The sequence below is a fragment of the Oryzias melastigma genome, linkage group LG20 (genome assembly GCF_002922805.2).
Source record: "Oryzias melastigma strain HK-1 linkage group LG20, ASM292280v2, whole genome shotgun sequence".
NCBI lineage: Eukaryota > Metazoa > Chordata > Actinopteri > Beloniformes > Adrianichthyidae > Oryzias > Oryzias melastigma.
Window position 1 is genome coordinate 7,088,233 of NC_050531.1, and position 22,606 is coordinate 7,110,838.

General features: G+C 37.8%; 1 protein-coding gene across 2 annotated transcripts in view; it reads left to right on the forward strand.

Annotated features, from left to right (window-relative positions):
- ptprn2 (protein tyrosine phosphatase receptor type N2) overlaps positions 1 to 22,606 on the forward strand; it is a 144,272-nt gene that overhangs the window by 53,518 nt on the left and 68,148 nt on the right. The window lies entirely within an intron of this gene.

Consider the following 22,606-nt stretch of genomic DNA (forward strand, 5'->3'; position numbering starts at 1 on the left):
ATTCAGCTCACCAGAATAGGAATTAATAAGAAAAGAGGAAAGGAATTTTCCAAGGAAATTCCTATATAAAATATATCTGTTTTAATAGGTGAAAAAAAGTATTTTTTTTCTTCATGTGTCGTGAAAATATTCATACAAGAAAGGATTTTCACTGATTTGATCCAATGGAACATCCTCGAGTATAACTTTAAACAAATATTTTATGTAAAAAAAAATACATCAACTTTTAAACCAGAGCTCTACCACCTATTGTTATTTTTGATTATATGAATATTTAATAATTGATGTCATGACTGGATTTGATCAAGATGCAATATTGATTCATAAAAATCAATTTTCCTTCAACACCATTTTTGCATCATTTTGAGCTTTTAATACAACCATTAATGATTTAAATTCTGCTGATTCAATTTTGATCAGTTTAATGTCATAATTACAGAGAAAATTATTTATTTAAACATTTTTCCCAACAGGGCGGAGTCCATTAATATAGAAATTTGGACACTAAAATCACAAATATGCCAAATAACTATAATAAAACAGAAAAGTGTATTATTTCAAATTTTCCACAAACTCTTGATATATGTGTTAAAAGATGAGGTTTAAAAGTGCAAGAGTCAGCAGTGAGAAAGTTAAGGTGAGGACAGGAAGAGATGTTGGTAATTGGGAGATAAAAGTGAATTATTTTAATTCATTTTAATGAATTTTGATCAGTTTAATACTGTATTTATAGAGAAATTAATTTTAACAATCAAGAAAAATGGAAATACAGATTTTAAATCCATCCATCCACTAGGTCCCAATCTAAGCAGAAATGCAGCCAGGACCACCCCCTTCTCCACAGAAACATCCTCAGGTTGAAGTGTGAGATTGACAGGTGGTTAGGTGCAGCGACTGCAGTAATGCCAAATCAATCAGTTGTAGTGATACTGAATCCAACGGGATCAATTTAAACCGTTTTTTTTAAATTGAACTGATTCAGGAGTTAGGCAGTTAAACCCAGTTCTGGTTAACCCCTGGATGAGGTAAATAAAGAATGGCATGTGGATTTTGTGAGACAACAAAATGTAAAATTTACTCATTGTAAAGTAAAGTAACATAAAGCAAAACGACCAGCAAAAGCAGGAATATAAAGTTATTGAACTTCAGTCTTGCAACACTTTATTTGTAAATGCAATACAATCGGCAACGACTTTGCTTCACCAAACACATAATCTACAAATGTTCTGTACAAAATGGTGCTATCCAGTATAGTCAGAGTTTAAATGTAAATTGAGACGATTGTGGCAGATGTGGAGTAAAAAGTGGAATTATGGGAGCCATCAGCTCAGAACCTCCATGCATTTATTTTTAAGGAAAGTCATGTTTTGTCTGTGTCACACTTGTACTGTCTGGATGTTCTGCAAAGCTGATTCACCATCTGATAAAGCTGACTCACCTTTAGTGATGTCACATTTTAACGCTTTTTGATCTTACTCGAAGAAGACCGATGGGCCACGTTTAGATTGTTTAGTTGTTTCTTTGTTTTGATTTTTAAAAACTAAAACATTTTAGTAATATAAGAGACTCACATGATTAAATATACGATTTTGAATTATGTTGCAATACAGGAGTTAAAAATAGTGTTTAATAATTGCATAATTGTATTAAGAATCATTTAAAAGCCTCACTGAGGCAGTCTAAAGCTGTCATTTGTCACTGGTTCTCTTATTTTTTATCAGTTTTTTTGTTTTGTGCTTTACGCAGATGATATGCTCATTTTGGGTTATTTCAGTCTAGATCTCCCATGAGTATCAGGGATGTTTCCAAGTTTTATAAAACTCCAAGGGAGCCAAAGTCTGACCAGTTTTGTGAGGCGATGCATGTTCTGAACCAACTAGTTTTTAGTTTGGGAGGGAGCTCTCAATTACCGATGGTTAGAATTTGCGTCTTTTGAAAGGACACTGATTCACTCTCAGAGTTGTACAGTTTCTGTTCTGGAAGACCCTCATAAAGAATCTTGTCAGAATGTCTGTGACTGTATTTAGTTTGTTTTTTCTTTTTACTCAGTGTTTTTTTTTTATCAGAGTGGGACCTCTGTGTTTTCTGTGCAGCTTTGTGTGTCTGATTGTTTACGAGTGTGGCGCTGAAAAGGTGTGGCTCTCAATGGACCATGATGATGGAGGTAGCACTATGTGGACCTCCAGTCCACAAAAAAGAGAGCTTTGCTGCAACCTGTCTTCACTGCGGCTTCGCACTCTTCACCATTTGATATGTAGTCTGTGTTGCACTTTGAAGTGTTTTGTGTTGAGACTATTTTTGATATTTATTTAAAAAAAAAATGTATATGTTATGTCTCCCTAGGTCCCCTAGACATAAAAAGGGGCATAACGCCTGTTGTTGGCAGTGCAGAGATTTAGCATAAATTGGGGGCTCGTCCGGGATCTGTTAACCTTCAGGATCCATTTATTTTGCTGGTATTTGATCCATTTGGGTTTTGTTTAGTTTTGATTGTATTTGGAGCTAAAGTTTGGTTGAATTTTTATTTTTATTTTTTTGTGGTTTGCAGCAAAGTCCATGACTTATAATTAAATTAAGAGCATTATGAGAAATAGTTTAATTGAGCAGGGAGTGCTCCAACCCTCTGGCTGGACAATTTCTTCCAAATGTCTTCCGGGATGTATTGGACATGGCCTTCATGACATCTCCTGGTCACATTGGGAAAGCCACAGTGTTCCACTTTATGAGATAAAGGAGGAAGTCAGAGTTTATCTTCTAAACATGTTGTTCCTGTGATATGGTCCAAAATAAGCATAGGAAAATAAATAGAATTATAATTATAAATCTTGAAGCTTCTTTGACCTGAGATAACTCCTAACTCTAGAACATAATGAGAACTAAACTCTGAAGCTGGCTCAAAAACAATTCCAGCTTCTTACGAAAAAAATAGACTACATTTAACTGGCTGCAAAATGTCAAAGTTGAGGCAATATTAAATAAGTTGCAATGCATAAACAGTTTGGTTCAAGTGTAGTCTGAAAACTAAACTAACACCCACATGCAGCGGCCACCTGGGTAATCCAAGCTGACCTTTTGTCTAATGTGTGACTGTGCATAAAAACGGTGCCTTTCTAATGAACTCATCAAAACCCCTGCTGCATTCTGCTCTCACCCTGCTGCAGAGAGCCTCCATGAACCTGTGCGGCTCTTATGGAACCTGACAAACAAAAGCATTCAAGTAGTAAAAATAGAAGAAAATAACATGAAAGTAGATGTTTTTAGTAATAGTTTTCCTTTATCCCCTGATAAAATATGGTTCACTTGAAATCTAATTAGATTGCCTGAATTTGTTAAAGGTGAAATTATTGATTTTGTCTGTAAAAGGAGCCATTTTCAAAACAAAGAGTGGATAATGCTCTAGAAAGAGAAGAAGAAAAGAGATTTTTATTGCACGCTTCTTTATAAATTGCAGTTGATTTTGCTTGCTTTATATGCTACATAATGTAAAATATTATAATCTTCAATCAAGCTTTGCCACCATATATGTTCACAGGTTTAAAGACCCACTCCTGTTATTGTTTGAGCTTTTTAAAGCATTCCTGGTGGTGTTTTAGTTATGATTATGCCATTTTTTGCCCCCCCCAAAAAATAACACTGACAACTGCTTTTAATAATATAAAATTATTTTCTTACTACTCTCTCTTTTAACTTACATTAGGTTTTTATCATAGACATATATTAGTTTTATGGAGATGTTGACGTCACCCATTGAAAATTACTTTCCTCCGGCCCTCCCAAAATGAGGTCAAAGCCCGTCACCGTGACACCTGCCGCCATTTTGTTACCCGAGTCGTTCTGAGTCATGTTTTTAGAGGAACTACTGTTGCCAATCACGAGTGAGCTTTTCTGAAGTCCACACCCTTTCCACTGAAGGTGGGCTCAAAAGAAGCTGTCAATCAAACATTCGAGGTGGGGGCCAGGAGGCACCACATGCTTTAACTGACCCATCTGATTGGTCAGTTTATAACTTGAATATCTTGCTATAAAAAAAAAAAAAAAAAAAAAAACTTTGATTATATAGATGTTTGTGTATCTAACAAATAATGCTTTAAGCTACTAAAAATATCAGCCATTAACCAATAACGCTATGTATTTTGTATGCTAATAATTGGTCAATGCTCTTATATTAGTTGGACAAATACAATTAATTTCAATTACTACGATTGACCTTTTTATTTATTTATAATTATAGTATTTTTTCTTATTTTAGGTGCCATGGACTAATAGTCGTGAAATGTTGGGTCTCCTCAAGTTCAGAGGCATTTGAGGTGTTAACCGTCCGCCGCTGCCACCTTAACTGTACTCTGCAGCCTTTGAAAGACATTTAGATTGCTCTGCTACATTGGGCTGTCTATCTAACTGCCCATCAGTTCTATTTGATGTGTTCAATGCCCCATTAAAAAGAATAGACAAAGAGACTCGGTTGAAAGGCATGGACAGTATAGAGGAGATTTGATAACTCATTGAAAAGCATCTTTTGGGCAGCAGGTTCTTAGCGGCTGTGCGGTGAAAGGCCTGCTGGGAGGTCTGACTGTATTAGTGGAGGTAGAGGCTCTTGTGTTCTGCTCAACTGGAAAACCTCAGGACAAAGACAGGCGCTGCCTAATCCCTGCTCGGCTGCAAAACAAAAGAGAAAGCTGCTGCTTTATCAAAACTACAAGGCTTTCTGTGTGTGTCTGTGTTTGTGCGTGCGCTCGTATTTAGGCACTTATTCCTTTCTTTCTTTTTTTTTTTTTTTTTTCTTTTTTTTTACAGCTGTGTTCATAGTGTGCCAGGAAAATGATTTATTCAATATTTGATGAAGTGGCAGCCAAACTGTTAAAATCAATGTTGGAATGTGTTGTTTAGAACTCTCCTTTTTCCGCCATCTGGCTTCTTCTCAGTGATTTCTAAACATGTAAATCACCTTCAGTCAGAGAAAAATAGATCTGCCAGAACTGCTTTTGCTCACTGTGAAGTGACGTTTTGTAGCTGATGATGGATTTGATCCACTTACACGTCTGGGCTCTTTACAGTGAGTAGGTGGATTTATGAGTGGGAAGTGTCTTCTTGCCTAAAGAAAAAGTATTTTAAAATTGTGCCGTAGCGCATACAATTTTATTTATATTAACACGCACGTTTCCACACGAGTGTGTGTGCGTGCTAAGAGTGGCTGCAGGTGGGCGGAGCTGGTCGGGGACACTCCTATTGTCTTGGCTGTCACGGCTGGGCGACCCTCCGAGGCCTCAAAGGCCCCAGAGGTTAGGCAGCAGCAATGAGTCCGCAGGCTCCCAGGCCGTGAGAACCCTGGCCTCGGTCAATGAGCGCTGGGATCCTAGAGACCCTGGGAGCAACTCACCGGGCCATCTGGAGCAGAAAGCGAAGACCCTGACACACGGCTGTCAGCCAAAGGAGACGAGCAGAAACGTGAACATGTTTCCGCCTCCGTCTGTCTGTCTGTCTGTCTCAGTGATGTGACAGGAAACAAACAAAAAAATAAAAGCGGGAAGGCGTATTATTATTAGCACTTAATGTAATGATCTCACCAATAACTCGGAGGTGAATTTCTAATGAACTACTGCCACTTTGCAGAATCTATGTCTAAGAAATGGTTTTAATTTAAAAAAAAATTGCTAAAAATGGCATAACCCTTATTAAAATACCACTAGGAACACTTTTATAATAGATCAAAAGATGATCAGAATGGAAATTTAAAGGGTTAAAAAAATTGTCTGGTAAAGCCGGGGAGATATTGTTAGTTTTTAGTGCAAATAAACACATTTCTATAAAAATGCTAAAAAGATTTTACCACACACAGTCCACTTACCTGATGACATTAACTCGTGGGATCCTACCGGGGTTCATCAGTATGAACATCATGTTAAATAACTCCAGAATGGCCCAAATGCTGTATATTTGAAACTTTAAAAACAAACCACTTAAACACTTTGTGGGCAGACAGGAAACTCGTTAAATTGTTGTTTTGCTTTGCAGACACGAGTGAACCAGCCCATATGTGACTGCTTCCTCTTTCATGTCACTCAGCTTTTTCTGTCTCTCTGTGATGCGCGCAGAGGCACACTCCATCACTCGCATGCACCTTCCAAACACTCACCCCTGCAGGCAGTTGAAAAGTGGAAACACAGAGCTGGGACTGCACATTGGTGCTAGCTACCATTTGAGTGGTGAGTGGTAGTCTTTTCCAGCTGAGCAGATTAGCATAGATCTCCCACGCAGACAGAGTTGACCTTCACTCTGGCAAACACTTGTCAAAATGCCAACAATAATTACCTGCTCTCTTCGCAAACAGTGCTGTGTTTTATCCACCTGCATCTCAGGCATGGAGGATGGATCTGTGGTGCTAAAACTGCCTACTTTTGGACTCGCTTTTCTTTTGTGGTTGGAAACTAAAGCGATTCCTCTTAAAAAAAAAAAAAAATGTTTGATAGTGTGATATTTACCCGTCAGGAGTAAAAACACTGCCATAAAGTTAATAAAGGATGTTCTATAAAGCTACGTATACACACTGGCTATGTGTGGTGCATTCAAGAACGTGCTAAACAGGTATTCTTGAAAGGTCCAAGTTCTTCCCCTACCCCTCCGACTTCTCCCTACCCCTCCAATTGATGGGGCATTTTAAGGGAAAGGCATATCTGAAATAGGATTTTAAGGGTAAAGCGAAGGGACTTTGAGTTCTGTATCCCTCCGCCGGTAAGGCGAACCGCATCACACCGAGTTGGAGACGGGCTTTTCTCTACGTGGGTGTTCTTTGAATCACAGACGTTTACATTTAAATGTACGTAATGCTTTTTTTTATTTTAGCATGACCTTTTTGAAGTTGTAAAACCAATGTTGTTATGTATTCATGAGCGCTAGCAGCTCTGTGCTAACGTAGCTGACTGGCGACTATTGATGTCGTCATCAAGTGGGAGTGACGTCTGAATTTTAAGACACTATTTTTCCATAACTCTCCTCAACTTTGGAGAGCTAAGGAGTTGTGACAAGCCATAGAGGTAGGAGAAGAATTCAGTTTCGGCCTTAGTATTGGGTGTTCGTATAAGTCTGTCTCCACCCGAGTCTAGCTCATTTACTCACTGATGGAAGAGGCTTGGTGTGAAATGTTAAAGTAGTGCAAATCTTGCTCCAGACTTTTTCTTTCACAGCTCTATTCCAATATACAAAAGACTTGGTGTCATAAAATTCCAGTCGTTTTTGTGGTCAATTTTCAGCCGGTTGACAATTCTGTTTTTTTTAAAAGGATGTTAAATCGGAGTCCCTGATTGGTCCAAGTCAGGGGTGGGGAAACTTTTTAACTTGTGGGTCATAAAGGGTTCTAAAACCTAAAGATGAGCCAGATGAGATGCTTGAAGTGCAAGAAAGAAACAACATGGAATCTGGACAAAAATCTGCTTTTATTAATTTAAAACTATGGTTTTTGTTCCTATTTAAGTGCCAAATGGATCCATTGCTTGATGTTTTCAAGGGAAACACACACTTAAAAAAATGCTGTGTTTGTTGTGTTGGAATGATTGGAAAAAAAGGACCGTCTGACTCAAAAAACACACATGAACGTGAGAAAAACAACAAATCTTCCAACAAATCATGAATTCAAAATGACTTTTTTGCATCTAAACACAAGTCAGTTTATTTAGCAGGAAAAACCAAAATTAGAAGGAAATATAAAACATTAATATGGATGATCAGTATAATTTATTCCAGTGTGGGGGGCCAGATTAAATGGTTTCATGGGCCGTGTATGTTAGTAGTTTGTCCACCCCAGGTCTATGTTCAACTTGTTTAACTTTTAGGACGTGTTCAATTGCTGCACGTTTTGTATTTAGAGCCCAAAAATGGACTGAAAAACGCAAGACTTTTGAACGCAGAAGCCCAAAACGTGCATATAGAGTTTTCTTTGGACACAGTTGCTCAGATGTGCCCGGTGTGCACATAGCACAAGAGTTTTTTAGCTGTGCTTCCATCCAGACATGCAAGATTGGAACCACCAAGAAATCTGACAAATGGTTTTAATTTTTCCCTTTTTTCTCTTCATCCAACCATATATGTTGGATACCCCATTGTCTGTGCTTAAACCCCAACATCTGCATCAGTCTGAAGAAAAAAAAAAAAAACGTCAAGATTCCCTCCTCACCATCTTCTTCCTTTCCCATCCTTTCCTCTCTCCTTCTCATCGCCGGCTGCCCTCTCCGGTTGAGTGCTTGAATGTGCTCAGTTCGGTGATCAAAGTCTTCCTCAGTCTCTTCTCCTCCATTGCCCCTGGCTCTGTGAGTGAGTGTGTGAAAAAAAGGGAAAAAACCTGTATGTGTGTGAGTGGCTGTATGTGTTCACCATTCAGCCACTAGCAAAGCTCTCAGTCGTCCAAGCCTTGTCTCACGATCTTCTTTCAGCTTCACTGGTACCTTTGCAGGCTTTCTTGCATCGTCTGCTAAGGGCTAAAATACTTACCTGTTTACATATATAGATGAACTGGTTATTTTAGTTGATACTGGTCCAAAATTTGAGGCATTGCATAGCCTAATTAATTAATTCACCCCTTTTAAACTTTAAAATATCAATTAAAAACAATGCCATACTGAATGACTTTAATGTGCATAGCATGCAATAGGTTATCTACTTTTGTGCATGTGTGTTTGCTGCAGGGGAAAGCAGAGTTGTGACTCACAGTAAACTGCAAAACATTAAGCTTTTGTTTAAGCAAAAACTGCTTCTACTACCGTGGTAAACTTCTTTTTAATTACAAGGTCACAATGTTTTTTATTTTTTCTCTCTCCCGCATCATCCTCTTCTGCCTCCAGAAAGAAAAATATCTCACATTTTCAAAGATATTTTTTTCTCTTTTTCAAAGTGCTATTGCAGGGCATCATTGTAAATGTAAATCAGCTTTTAATATTTAGTTTTTTTATCCTTGATCTATGACCAGCGAGAGCTTTTTGTCCCTATTGACAATAGTTGTTCATTTTAGTGAAAAGACGGTGTCGTTTACAAGTGTTTTCTATTATTCTGACTCTTTCCAATAGATTTGTTTTATTTTATTTTATTTATCCTTGCAGTTTCTTGTGATCTTCCCGCTCTTTCTTTCTCCTTTGCTTTAGATTAGCCCCTCACTAAAGGTGCGAGGTCAGGGCTGCACTGCTCCTGTAAACATATTTACTGTGTCAACACTGCTGTTGCGAGGCAGCTGAAGACAGTAACAGGTGCCTGTCAACAGCCGGTCTGATCTCCAGTGCATTAAAGGATCTTTGCTGTAGACGAGGATTAGTGTCGCCTGGCATTGTTTATTTGCTAATTCCATCTCCAAGGTGTTTGTGGAAAATAGGCATGAATAATTGAAAGCGTTTTCTGGTGGACGAAACGAAGCTATCAGCGTACGGAGGGAGATTAATGAGTAGGGGGGGTGAAACGCACCGCAAATTGTAACAACGGCGCAACCTTTCGCAGACACCCGCAGAGACCCAGAGTTCGTAAACAAAAATTGAATATGCATTGTTTCCGAGGTGGATAAAAGCTTTGAAACGGGAAGCGGACATGGATCTGGAGGGAAACGGAGCAATATGTTTAAAAGTGAAATGTGTCAAAGCCTTAAGCTGCTTTCTCTACCTGTGAGCTTTTAATATTTTTAAAGCTAATCGATATTTTGTCTATCCTTAAATCCCTATTTGATGGGAGAAAAACAAATTTCAAATTAATTCTGTATGAACAATGTCTTATTGCATTTGGCCTCACATTGTTGAATGAGTTCAAGAGACGAACCACTTTTTATTCTTCTGATGGATTTTTGTTTGGATAAACAAAGTTTGAGAATTATCTCTGCTCTTTTATATCTTCACAAAACAAGATTTAAACAACAGCTTAAATGGAACACTCCAATTAAAAATAATAACACTTTAGTACAAAATCATTCAGATTCATGGCCATTTTGCCTTTTAAAAAAAACCTTTTGTTTCTTTTATTAAAAGCTGATTGGCATAAAATATCAAATTAAAGTAAAATCATTAAATTTTCATGCAAAAAGTGGGATTGTCTAAAAATTATAGTGATTTCTTAATTTCATTCAGAGAGAACAATTATTTCTTAGTACCTGCAAACAAATTATGACATTCAAATCAGCTTCGTGTCCCTCAGCCCTTTTATCAGATATTAGCCAAACGTTGGGAGTAAAATAGTGCTCTGAATTAAAAATGAAACCAGCTCTGAGCCTGGTTTCGCTCTCTAATTTGAAAAATGCAAAAATCTGGACAAGTGGCTTCAACACTCTGCAAGGAGGCAAGGAAGTGGGAACGATGTGCAAAGCAGAATCTGCTCCGCGCAGCTCGAGAATCCCCTGCAGCTGACATTTGTGTAGCTGAGGACCGCAGTGGTCCCAAGCTGTTTCTGTTTGAGCCATTGGCTCGATCCACGCTCATGCCTGAAGCTGGAGTTCTTGGAGCCGAGGCAAAAACGGCGTCTCCGCGACTGTGATGGGACTTTAATTAGGAAGAAATTATGTTGTATTTGGAGCTCCTAGTGGCTTCAAAAGCATAAATACAAGCTGTTATGCAAGTTAAGTAAAAGCAGAAAACTGAAAAAAAAAATACAGTGTCATGGTCAGCTAAAGTGTTACAGCTTCAGGTTACAAAATGACAAGATAAAAGCTGTTACAAAAAAGATTTTCTGTTGAGTTTGAGATGGTGGTTCTGACATTTCTAGTGGAAATACTTCCTGACTGGAGTGCAGCTGGAGAGGTTTCATGTTTTTTGTTTTCCAGCAGCTGAAGGCATAAAAGCAGTGTGAGAGTTGAGCAGAAAATCCAACCTGCATTTCAGTCTTGCCACAACCAGCAGTCTCTCTTTGCTTCATCTGATCCCTCCAACCTCCATCTCTATATTCCTTTGTCTCTTCATCTTCAATGCCTGCACCCGCAGTGAAACCCACTCAGAGTGAGAGTCTGTGTGCCGTTGCCCCTCATACCTAGAACAGCAGGTACTCGTACATCCTGTTTGTGCAGCGGTTTGTACACTCGATAGGTGCGACCTCATGAAGCAGCAGTTACAAACAGTTACAATAATGAGCCTCTCTCTATCTCCTGCTATGAATAAACTCCAAAGACAGAAATAGTCCCAATTCTTGTTCATTATTTTAAGTTTTCACCATGTCTTCATTGCAGCATATCACAGAAAGGGTTACAAAACAGCCATCCTATTTTCATTTTTTAATTTTTGAAAACTTTGTGCAAGAATTGATATAAAGTTTACATTAAAATATCAAAAATCTTCACACAGCGGTCACGTCACACAGATCTGTAGAAAGATACAAGTGAAGCCATAATTTTACTTGATTGCTAATACTCTTTTAACCCCAAATGCCCCAATTCTTCATGATATGACAGGAATTCCACTTTATATGATTCGATTTTTTGCAGATCTCACTAGTCTCAATGATGCAATGATTCTACACTGCATTTTAATAGGTATCAATGGAATTGAGATTATGCAAATCTCAGGATTTGAATCTCTGTGATCAAATAAACTTTTCTAAAAAAGATGAGACACTGTAGTATTTTTTTCTGCAGTATTGTATCAGCTGGCTGGTATCTCACATTCCCTTTTTAAAATGTAAAGCACGACTGTAACAAAGATGGATGACAGCTTAGGTCCTGTGACCTTTTGGTTAGTGTTGAGTTGATTTGAGGCCAGTTTTTCAGCTTCAATTCTAGCCAGGCAACCTAGCCCGATGGTATTTAAAACATGCTCCATACAGCAATGGAAGAGAGATGTCAATCAAAATACCGCACTGTTATTGGTTTGTAGTTTTGGAAGTCAAATGCAAATTGAAATGTTCAACAAAATGTATGGATATAATGGATTATTAACTATTTTTAGATAGGTTAGCAGTTATTTCTTCTGTAAAGTTGGACTAATTGACAATGGAATCATGGGGACTAATGTTGTGTAACAAGACTTAGTGGTAACTTGGTCTCAATTACATCAAATATGAACCAGGGTGGCTGGATGCTCCCCTAGAGATAGGGTGAGAAGCTCAGTCACTCAGAGACAGCTCGAGTCGCTGCTCCTCCACATCCAGAGGAGCCAGTTGAGGTGGCTCGGACATCTGGTCCAGATGTCTCCCGGACTCCTCCCTGGGTAGGTGTTTCCGCTGGGCAGAGGTTCCAGGGAAGACCCAGGACACACTGGAGAAACTACTTCTCTTAGCTGGCCTGGGAACGCCTCGGGGTCCCTCCAGGGGAGCTGGAGGTAGTGGCCGGGGAGAGGGAAGTCTGGGTATCTTTGCTTAGACTGCTACCATATGGTTTCTTATTGTGACTATAGCAACTAAAGTTAACACTTTTTATATTAGTAAGTTACAGCAGTATTAAATCAACGCCACTTTTTTTATGGTGGTGAAACGGTTGCAGCAGGTAAGCAAAAGGTAATTCAGGAGAGAAATGTAGTACTAAGCCAATAAAAAGGAGTTACAGGTCATAGTTCCCATTTGTTTTGAGGAATGTTTCTGTGTTGCAAAGCACTATCATTCCATGTGGATGTGCACCATCTTTCGGGTGAAAAAAACCTGTATGTGGCCCGCAGGTGACTCAGACAAGGTTGTAGGCTGCTCGGTGACTCCATATAGTAAAAATGTTAATGTACATTTCTTCTTCTATGGGTGTGCTGCAAGCAACAGGTCGTAGTAAACGCTTTAGCAACACACAATAAGTAAAGGGTAAAGTGGGTGAGATGCAGACGTGTCGTACCGCAGGAGCTCATTAGAAATTAAACTCTGGTTTGTGGGCCGGACAGAAGTTAGTTGTGCTACTTTTCCAGCATTCCTCTGTTTACACTCTCTCCAGCTAGCTTGTTGCACCTCACAAGCCCAAGCTAAAAAATTTAAAAAAGGGCGAACAATATTACAGTTTAAAGGATCTCGTTGGGGATTTATCAGAATTGTAGTGGAGAAAGGTGACTTCAGCCCACCCATGGCAGTTGCTGTGTCACAAACCTGAGCTTTTTTAAGCATCCGGTTTTCATCTACTCCTGATCCAACTCAATTTGAATAAAGAAATAGTATTAAGAAGTTTAATCTTAAATGATTTTATACATGTCCTACATAATGAGAAAATGCTACAAGAACATGTTAAAAACACTGCTTTTATAGGAGTCTTTATTGAATTTTTATTGTCGTTAGTCAGTCTTTATGATGCGTTCGCTCCTGTCTACGAACCGCCATGGGCCCCAACACCCCAAAAACCCACAGCACCCTACGAGTCAACCCCGTTTGAGTGCACATGATTGAGGCTTAACCTGCCTACTTGGCTTCCTGATTCAAGTGGAGAGTATCTCCTTTCAGTTTGACACAGTTCTGGCTTCAGCGTTGTCTCTAGATCTCTGTCAAATCCCTGCATACATAACCATCATGTTTAACATGATCCTCACACACTGATGTTTGCTGTTACAGAACTGTCAGTGACTTTGTCACTTAAACGAATGTAACTTTAGAGAAAATATTCTGCAGCTTGGTACTGATTCCAGATATCTACCTTTTTATCATGGCTGATTATGTATTGGCTTTAATAGACACCTGTCCTAGATCTCCACTACATCCCTCATTTTAACAAACCAATGAATTAACACAAACTTTTTCTCAATTAAATTCAAGAATAAATAACCTCGTTTCTGTCAAACCGTAATACAACTTTTTAATGACTGCAGTGGAAAGAAACACTGAAGAGATCATCATCAATAACACTGGTGATCGCTTTGTGTGATTCAGCCTCAAACAAAGATTTTTCTTATTCAATATTTTCAAAACTGGATTGAGATGGAAATGTGCTCGACCTAATAGTGTTCTTCAACACACATGCAGGGAAGATCAAGGCTGAGTCACCCACAGATGCAGAAACACTCCCGGTACGGGGGGGAAATATACATGCAGAAGAAACACACATTGTTTTTGTTGGGTACATCTGTTAATGGACTAACAAAACTGCATGAGTGTATCAAAGAGCCAGCTGATGACACTTAAAGTGCTCCAAACCACAAAGGCTTGATAGAAATCAAAGAGACGTCCATACATCTGCGCAATGTAGCCTTCCCAGGTGTGTTTATATCTGCGTATGGATCTGTATTTCGTCAGTATATTCTTGTCTAATCTCATTTGTCTTTGTTTTATGTTTTTTTGGTCTCCTAATGGTATATTCATGCTAAATTGGTATACTCTGCCTGTGGTTCTGTGAGCTACAAGTGCAGAGAAACAAAGCGAGCCAGGGAGCTTCAAAGCGGGTGGGTGACATTTTAGGCTTTCAATCTTCAAAGCATTACTTGCTTTTGTATATATATATATATATATGCACTATATATATTAAATATATCCCACTGGTGGAGGACCCGAACTTGGAGGAAAACCATTTGCAGAGGATGAGAAGGGATTTAGTTATTATTATAAAGTTAATTTAATTATTATAATTTTTTTACGTTGACAATAGTCAAAAAAACAGCAGAATTCACGAATCATTTTCGTTAACTCTAACAAAGTCCCTAAAGGAGCTTCTCATGCATTTTGAAATATATCTACTAAAATTTTTTCTATCTTTTCTTGCAAAGAATACAAAAAAAAAAAACATAACAATACCTCCCCTCCACTGATTTTTTTCTTTTTTTTGTATTGGAGCTGAATTGATCACTGACCCAGTGAGCCCCCTCTCCCAATGAGAATCTCCAGATGGGGGTAGATATGAAATCCAGCCTGTCCTCTCATTTTCGTCCGCCTCATGTCTTCGGCTTCCTTTCTTCTCGTCCGGGTTCCTCTCTATAATTCATGTCCAGGTGCAGCTCCAGCGGTTGAAAGAGAAACGAAGGCAGATGTCCAATTTACACTTTCTTTGTGGTTCTCTCAATACATGTTTGTGCATGTGCAAACATCTTTCACCATAAATGCGGCGTCTCTGTTCTCTGGAATGAAAAGCAATTAAAGCAAGTCACGGCTATGGCTAACTGCTGGCTGCCGCTTCAGGGATGTGGATGTTGCGAAACGGGTTATAGGGGTGAGTGAAGCATCTCAATCAGGAAATGAGACATTTACTGAAAACCGATTGAATAATGAAACGTTTTGTTGTTTTTATGAAAATATGGTTGAAATGTTTTCATGAAAACAAACCAAAAGTAAATAGTGAAGCTGTGCTTTCATTGAGTTTTAGTGAAGCATGTCATACGAGATACATAAACCCCTCATTAACTGTAATAATGACCTGACCAGTCATTGTTATGCAGAATGGTGAAGTTAGTGTACTGCCAATTTTATGAGTTCTTTTGGGATTTTTTTTGCAGCTGTTGATGGGAATTCTCAGAGCATTCTCATGAAATTATTAAAAATCTTCTTTATCATCATTTATTTTGACAAACAAAAAATGTTATTCTACCAATCTTAATAAAACATACACTAAATCACCAAAACTATTGGCTCACCTGCCTTGACTCACATATGAACTGAAGTGACATCCAATTCCTAACCCATGGAGTTCAATATAATGTTGGTTCACCTTTTGCAGCTATTACAGCTTCAACTCTTCTGGGAACCACATGGTTGAGGAGTGTGTTTACAGGAGTCTTCTCTTCCAAAAGCGCATTGGTCCGGTCACACTGATGTTGTCGAGAAGGCCTGGCTCTCCATGTCTAATGTGTTCTATAGGGTCAGAACTCTGTTCAGGCCAGTCCAGTTCATCCACACCAGACTCTGTCATTCATGGCTCCAAACTGTTCCCACAAGTTCGGGAGTATGGAATAGTCCCTAATGTTTGTATCTGAAACATTAAAGTTCCTTTCACTGGAACTAAGGGGGTTGAAAAACAAGCCCACACCATCATTCCCCCTCCACCAAATTTCACACTCGGCACAATGGAGTCCCAAATGTACTGTTCTCCTGGCAACCTCCAAACCTAGACTAGTCCATCAGATTGCCAGATGGAAAAACGTGATTTATCGCTATAGACTTCATTCTTTACACCACTGCATTTGTGTGGCTTGGATGCAGCTCCTCGGCCATGGAGACCCATTCCATGAAGCTCTTTGCGTACTGCACTTGGGCTAATCTGAAGGTCACATGAAGTTTGGAGCTCTGTAGCATTTGACTGTGCAGAAAGTCAATGACCTCTTTGCACTATGCGCTTCAGCATCCGCTGACCCCTCTCAGCCAGTTTATGTGGTTGACCACTTGGTGGCTGAATTACTGTTGTTCCCAAAGTCTTCCATTTTGTTCTGATAGAGCTAACAGTTGACTGTGGAATGTTTAGGAAATTTCATGACGGGATTTGTTGCACAGGTGGCGTCCTATGACAGTTCCAGGCTGGAATTCACTGAAGTCGTGAGAGTGGAACATTCTTTCACAAATGTTTGTAAAAAACAGTCTGAGTACTTTATTTTAAGCACCTGTGGCCAGAACAAGTGATTAGGACACCTGATTCTGATCATTTGGATGGGTGAGACAATACTTTTAGTAATATTGAATAAATGTAAATGTATGAATCTAAATATACTGTATTTTTCAGGCTATAAGATTTCAGACTATAAAAGTGTAGGCCAAAACAACGCATAATAAATAAGAAAAAGTCACACTGAAGTAGAAGTTGCTTTTTTGGGATAAATATATTAAACAATATACAGGACAAAGAACTGTAACATATCGATCCATATTTAGAGTCATGAAACATCAGAGGAATTGTAGTGTCTCGTATATCAGCGCAACAAATGAGCAACTATTCAGATAACCATAGTATAAAGAACATGCCAACAAATCAACTTTTTATCAGATCTTTTTATCATCATAAATCTTTTGATTTCTTTATCCTATGTGTCACTTTCAATCCATTCCGCCGAGGACGACACTTCTTCTTTTTGCAAATTCTGATTTACATACCTACAGCGCCCTCCTGTGGTTGTTAGTGGGAAAGTAACAAATGTGAACTTTTTTTAAATCACATATAAGTTGCACCTGAGTGTAAACAAAAATATACACAAAACTTCGAAAAATACCATAACTTTTCAGTTTAGGAAGTGCAATCCAAGTAGTAATCGTCGGATATATTCAGAACAGTTTCAAGCAAATAGAATTACGTGTTTTAAGATTATATTAATACAAAAAAACAAGGAAATAGAATTGCTTATTTAATTATAATTAATTATTTATTAACATAACACAAACATAAATTAGTGGTTCATTAATTAAATATTTCAGTGGTAGATTATTGTGCAAACATACCAAGTTTAGCATTCATGAGTTTTGCTAATAACATCCAGGTTAAGTCACAGAAAATAAAAGACAATAACTGTAACCCCTTTAGTAATGTTATTTTTAGTAACATTTATTCCACCTTTTTCATTTTTCTTGTTTTTCTTTTTGAAAGATCAATACCTGAACCCCCAGATAATGTAATTCTAAAGGCAAGGCTTTGTCTGTAGCTACACTGTTGAGCTCACAGTAAAAACGATGACATAAAGAACAAATGGAGGTTATTTCCAGTTGTTACGCTTAAATTTTAAATAAATCTGCAAAAAGTACAGCACAATTGGACAAAATAGATCAGATGTGTGTGAGAATAAATACATGTGGATTGTGTTTCAGGTTAAACAAGGTTAAAAAACAGTCCTTTCAATTCACTGAGGAGAGCAAATGTAACTCAGATGATGTTTGACTGTAGAGACACAAGTAAGAATAAAACCAAAAAATGTAGACACTAATAAAAATCTGATATCTTAGTGTTTTGATTTTTAGTGTATGACAAAATCTTCATTTTATACTGAATGGTAGAATCTTTGGTTAAGTATTATACATTTTATGATTCTAAATGAAATGTAAAAAACAAAAAACCACACAAACAAAACATCTCAACTTTAATTAACTCATTTTTGAAAGATACATATTTTATAGCAATGAAGAAAAAATGACATTTTTTAACAGTCTAACCAAAACATATGAAGAAACCCTAGCTTCATTTATGAAAACATTAAGGTTAGCCTCCATCATTAAAATTAATGTTTCCTATAGCATTTCTTTCCACAGTATCATTAAAGCACACATTAATGGATCAGAACACAACATACACTTCGTGACACCAATATCTAAAAGGTTTTTGTTGGCAGTTGTATCTTCTCTGTGTGAAATTGGTTCTTCGATCCTGCTTGTCTGAGGGAGCCATTCAAAACAGGTTGTTGCTAATCCTTCTTTAAGTTGAACGCCAGCCTGTTGTACAGAAAAAAAAAGAAATAAATAGGTTGTATGAAAGGAAAAGACAATGAATTATGGATAAGTTTTAAAAGGGATATTGCTCTCTGCCCTCCTCAATGTTTTTCATTTCTTCACTCCCGCCCTTCCCCATTTTCGTCTCTCTCTGTGTCCTCTGCCTCCCATTAAATCGATATGGGCTGCCTGTCATGGGTCAGTGGCCTGTATGCGTGAGGCAGGGTTGCTACAGAGGAGTGCCGTGTTCCCCAGGGCTCTCTGTGGAGGTGATAACTTGGACCTTAAACCACTCCTTAACAGTGTTTCTGTTTAACTCCGTCTGTCACCTTAGACATATAAATATAGATACACACAATGTGTGTGCAACAAATATCTTCTCGTGTGTTTATGAAGCTGCATCTATTCTTTAGAATGAAAAAGTCGATTTCAGACAAATTGCACCAGAAATGTGTCTGCAGCTGTTTGCCTTTGCACAACATTTCTTCCATCTTTCTTTCTGCGGTTTATACCTCTTTGGGGGAAGTCTCAGTTTCCATAATTTCACATAAAAGTGAAGCATTAGTCCTGACTTTGTTATGGCAGTTTGCATTCATGTAGACTTGTTTTCATTAGTTAAAAAAAGATTCATGTTTTTAGACTAAACATTATTTAGGATTATGGAAATACCACTTTTTAAAATTAAAATAAATGTCAAAATTCTCATCCAGGAAGAAGATTAATGAAGGAATTGCATGACATTGTTTTTATTAGAAAATTTTTGGTCTCAAAATACTCATTTCCGCTTAAATCTTTAACGATTATTTGAAGAATAAACACTTGAAAGTGACTTTAAGACAGATATAATCTTTTAATCAAGCTAAATGTTTCAAATTATGTACTTTTTGGTGTTTTTGAAGAGCAGGTTTTGTCAAACATTTACTGAGTTTTGTTTTAACACTTCTATCTTTTAATAACTTCCCTGTTCAGAGTAAAAATGGAAATAAAAAAGTGATCATTCATGATTAATACTGACAATGACTTTTATTATTTGATTATAAGATGGAAGTAATACACAAAAAATAAAAATACAAATTTAGCTCTCAAACTAATGTCTTGTGTTCTAAATATCCTCGTTTTAAAGTGTTTGAAGATATTTAAAAGCATTCCCAGTGTTCTTTTGAGTATGATTCTGCCATTTATCGACACAATTTTAACAATTTCAAGGACAAAGTTTCTGCAGGGCAGCAGTAGTTTGTTAGAAATTTGACTGAGTTGTGGGCGGAGCTATTGGTGCCGATCAACCCCAATCTTTACTTTGTTACAAAGCTCCTGATTCTCAAGGATTTGAATAAAAAAATGTGCAGAAATGCAATTTTGAACTTTTTTCCTTAATATATGAGAAAAGTGCCACAAGAACAGGTTATAAATACAAAAAAACTTATTTTCTCTTCCGTTTGTAGCTGAAATCATACTTTTTTACTAAATTCTATAAATACTGCATGTGTGTGTTATCCGTCACAACATAACGTTGCCATTGCGGCTTAAAAAATATACTACTTTGGCTTAAAAAAACTAAAAATCTTTAAAGAGAACAGTTTTTCCTACATTTTACTTTTCCTGTTCATGTTTTTTCACACATAAATGTACTTCTTTATCTACTTTTCTGTCACAAATAATAGCAAAGAGACACACAAATAAATGTCTGATTTTAGAAAACGTCTGACATTCAGCAAATGTTACAAAAACACAAGGAACCATATCATTTTGTGTCTGCTTTCCTGCTATTTACAACACAAAATCATCTCATAACCAGAGATAAAGCACCCAAAAAGATGATTTTTCTGTCAGATTTAGAGTCAGACTGCAGCCTTTGTGTTTCTCAGTGGTGTTTGTATCTAGCCACAGGCTTCCTCACACTCCAAGTCCAATTACCTGTGCTAAAGCCACATCTGAAACGGGGGATTACAACATATTATTCTAGCACAAACAAAAGCCTCACTGCCCTCCAACCTGCAGGCAGCCAAACACAAGCAGCTGAGGAAGGTGTGAGAGGTGTTGCATTAGCACCTGTGCGCCCAAACAGCAGATTTCTGACCTTTTGTCAGCAACAGATACTCTACCAAGAAAACTCTTTCACCCCCCTGTTGATTCTTCTATTGTCCTCGAGGCTTCTGTCTTTCTCCCGAGCATTTATTCCACCCCCAGTCGCTCATTCCATCCTCCATTTTCTCAGCTGAGATCACAAACCTGCTGGTTCCCCTCTCATTGTTTAACAGCAGTGTCTTTTGTAGAGAAAAATCGATTCAGTGATATATATATCGTAATATTTCATTCATGGATACTTGAATCGATTTTTAACTATATTTAACTATTTATTTGTGAGCGTCCTTCAAATTCTTACTTTTATTTTTCACCAAAACCCTATCCACTTTTTGGCAGCACAGCACACTTTGAGCACTTCTACACCGCACCATAACATCAAGATCTTACAAAAACCAGCTTGTGTTCAATTTTCAATTTTATATGTTCAGTCAGCCGTGAGGTTTTTTACAAGGGCTGGGTTGATAAAATCGATTTAAATCAATCTAAGCTCAGAAGATAAATAATCGATCCATAAAAATAGAGATCGATACACCACTTAATGTTAAAGTCCGCTAGCTTGATGCTAATGTTTCATGGAATTTCCCATAGGACGGCTAATGCTAACGCTCAGCCAACGTAAACAAACATTGCTGACTAAATTAACATTTTCATAAACTCAGGCATGAATTTTCCAAACTCTTTTAAGGAAACATTTTTAAAGTAACCATTTAAGCACCATTTTTTGCTCCTTCTTTACTTATTCTTCAGAAAAAAAGTGCACTGCTATAGCGTGAGCTCCACCTAGTGGCCAAACTGAAACGTCCTCCAGGAGAAGCAGAACAATGTTTACAATGTTAATGATTTTGACCATTTTTTGGTAGAGTTTTTCCCTTTTGAGAAACCATGTAACACTGTATGATATTAACAATCTCATTATTTTATTAATACATTTAACAATGTGAACTGTATCAGATTATTATAAATATATTATTAATGTATTTCTAAACAAATGTGTAAACCGTGTAAAATCTAAATAGAAATGAATCCAATTGAATTGAGTGGATTAAAAGAATAAAAAAAATTTAAAAATCGTGAATCAATTCTAAAAATCATTATCGATACCCAGCCCTGGTTTTTGTTGATATAAGACATATACTACTTAGTATGGCATAGTCTTGGGATGTATTAAAGAATGTATTGTAAGTTGTGTATCTCAATACATATTGGTTTGACAGATTCTTGCCAGTACACACCCCTAGTTTTTTGGCAATTCTTGGTTGTGTTTGCCACATTTTTCTATGCTGTGATGCAAAGCGTGCTATTAAAGTTCCTCAAGGGGGCCCCTGTTTCCCCCAGAGGATGTTTTCCACTCTGAAACACCTTCACAAAGAATTATCTCCTTCCCAAGCAACATTTTGATACTCTTCTTTTTCATGATTTTGCTATGACATGTTCTGCAGCTACCATGCCTGTTCAAATTGCAGTGCCTCGACGTCTTCAGCACATTTCCTTAAAGTCACCTGCCAGGGGCTCTAATTAGACTGATAAGCAGTGCAACTGGAATCAGCTCTTCCTGGTAATCAGCCCCACGGAGTCGAGGCAGACTGCTAAATGAGGGGGAGATGAGCCATGCAGCCCAACAGGTGTCCTTAAAAAGACAGGGAGGCGTGCTTACACGGGCTTGTCTTTCTCCTTCTGACTACTTAGAGTTCAGCCACAGGAGGAGCAGAGACAGACTCAGAAAATATTTAGGAAATTAATCTTCCAAGGAGGAGAAAGAAAAAGAAAAAAAAAACTTGTATGTCAATGTTTCTGTGGTGCATAGATTTAATCATCATGCTGTGAATCTAAACTGCTGCCTCGCTTTTAAAAGCAATTGTTAAAGGAGCCCTGCAGTAACATGATCAATTCAGAATAGACGAGTCAAAGTTTGTGTTTTTGATTTTCCAATTGCACCGTATCCTGAGCCCATTTCGAGGTTTTTTCTCTTTGGAGACACAGCTGTTCCTGCTTTCAGCATATAATAATGATTATCTCACGTTGTCTTGAAGCAAAATAATCATAAAAAGAGTCCACCAGACAGGCTGAATGCAAAATGATATCGGTGCTAATAAAATCTCAAAAGAGAAATGTCATATTTCTCATTTTGACACCTGCAGGAGGCTGTGGCGTTACACTTTCATTTTCTGCACCCACTGTTCCCAGCTGCACGCTGGTAAGCAACGCGGCCAGATTAACACTGCGACCCGAGGAGCTTTACAGAGAGGCAGACTGATGGGACGCCGCTCGCTTTATCCACCCTCTG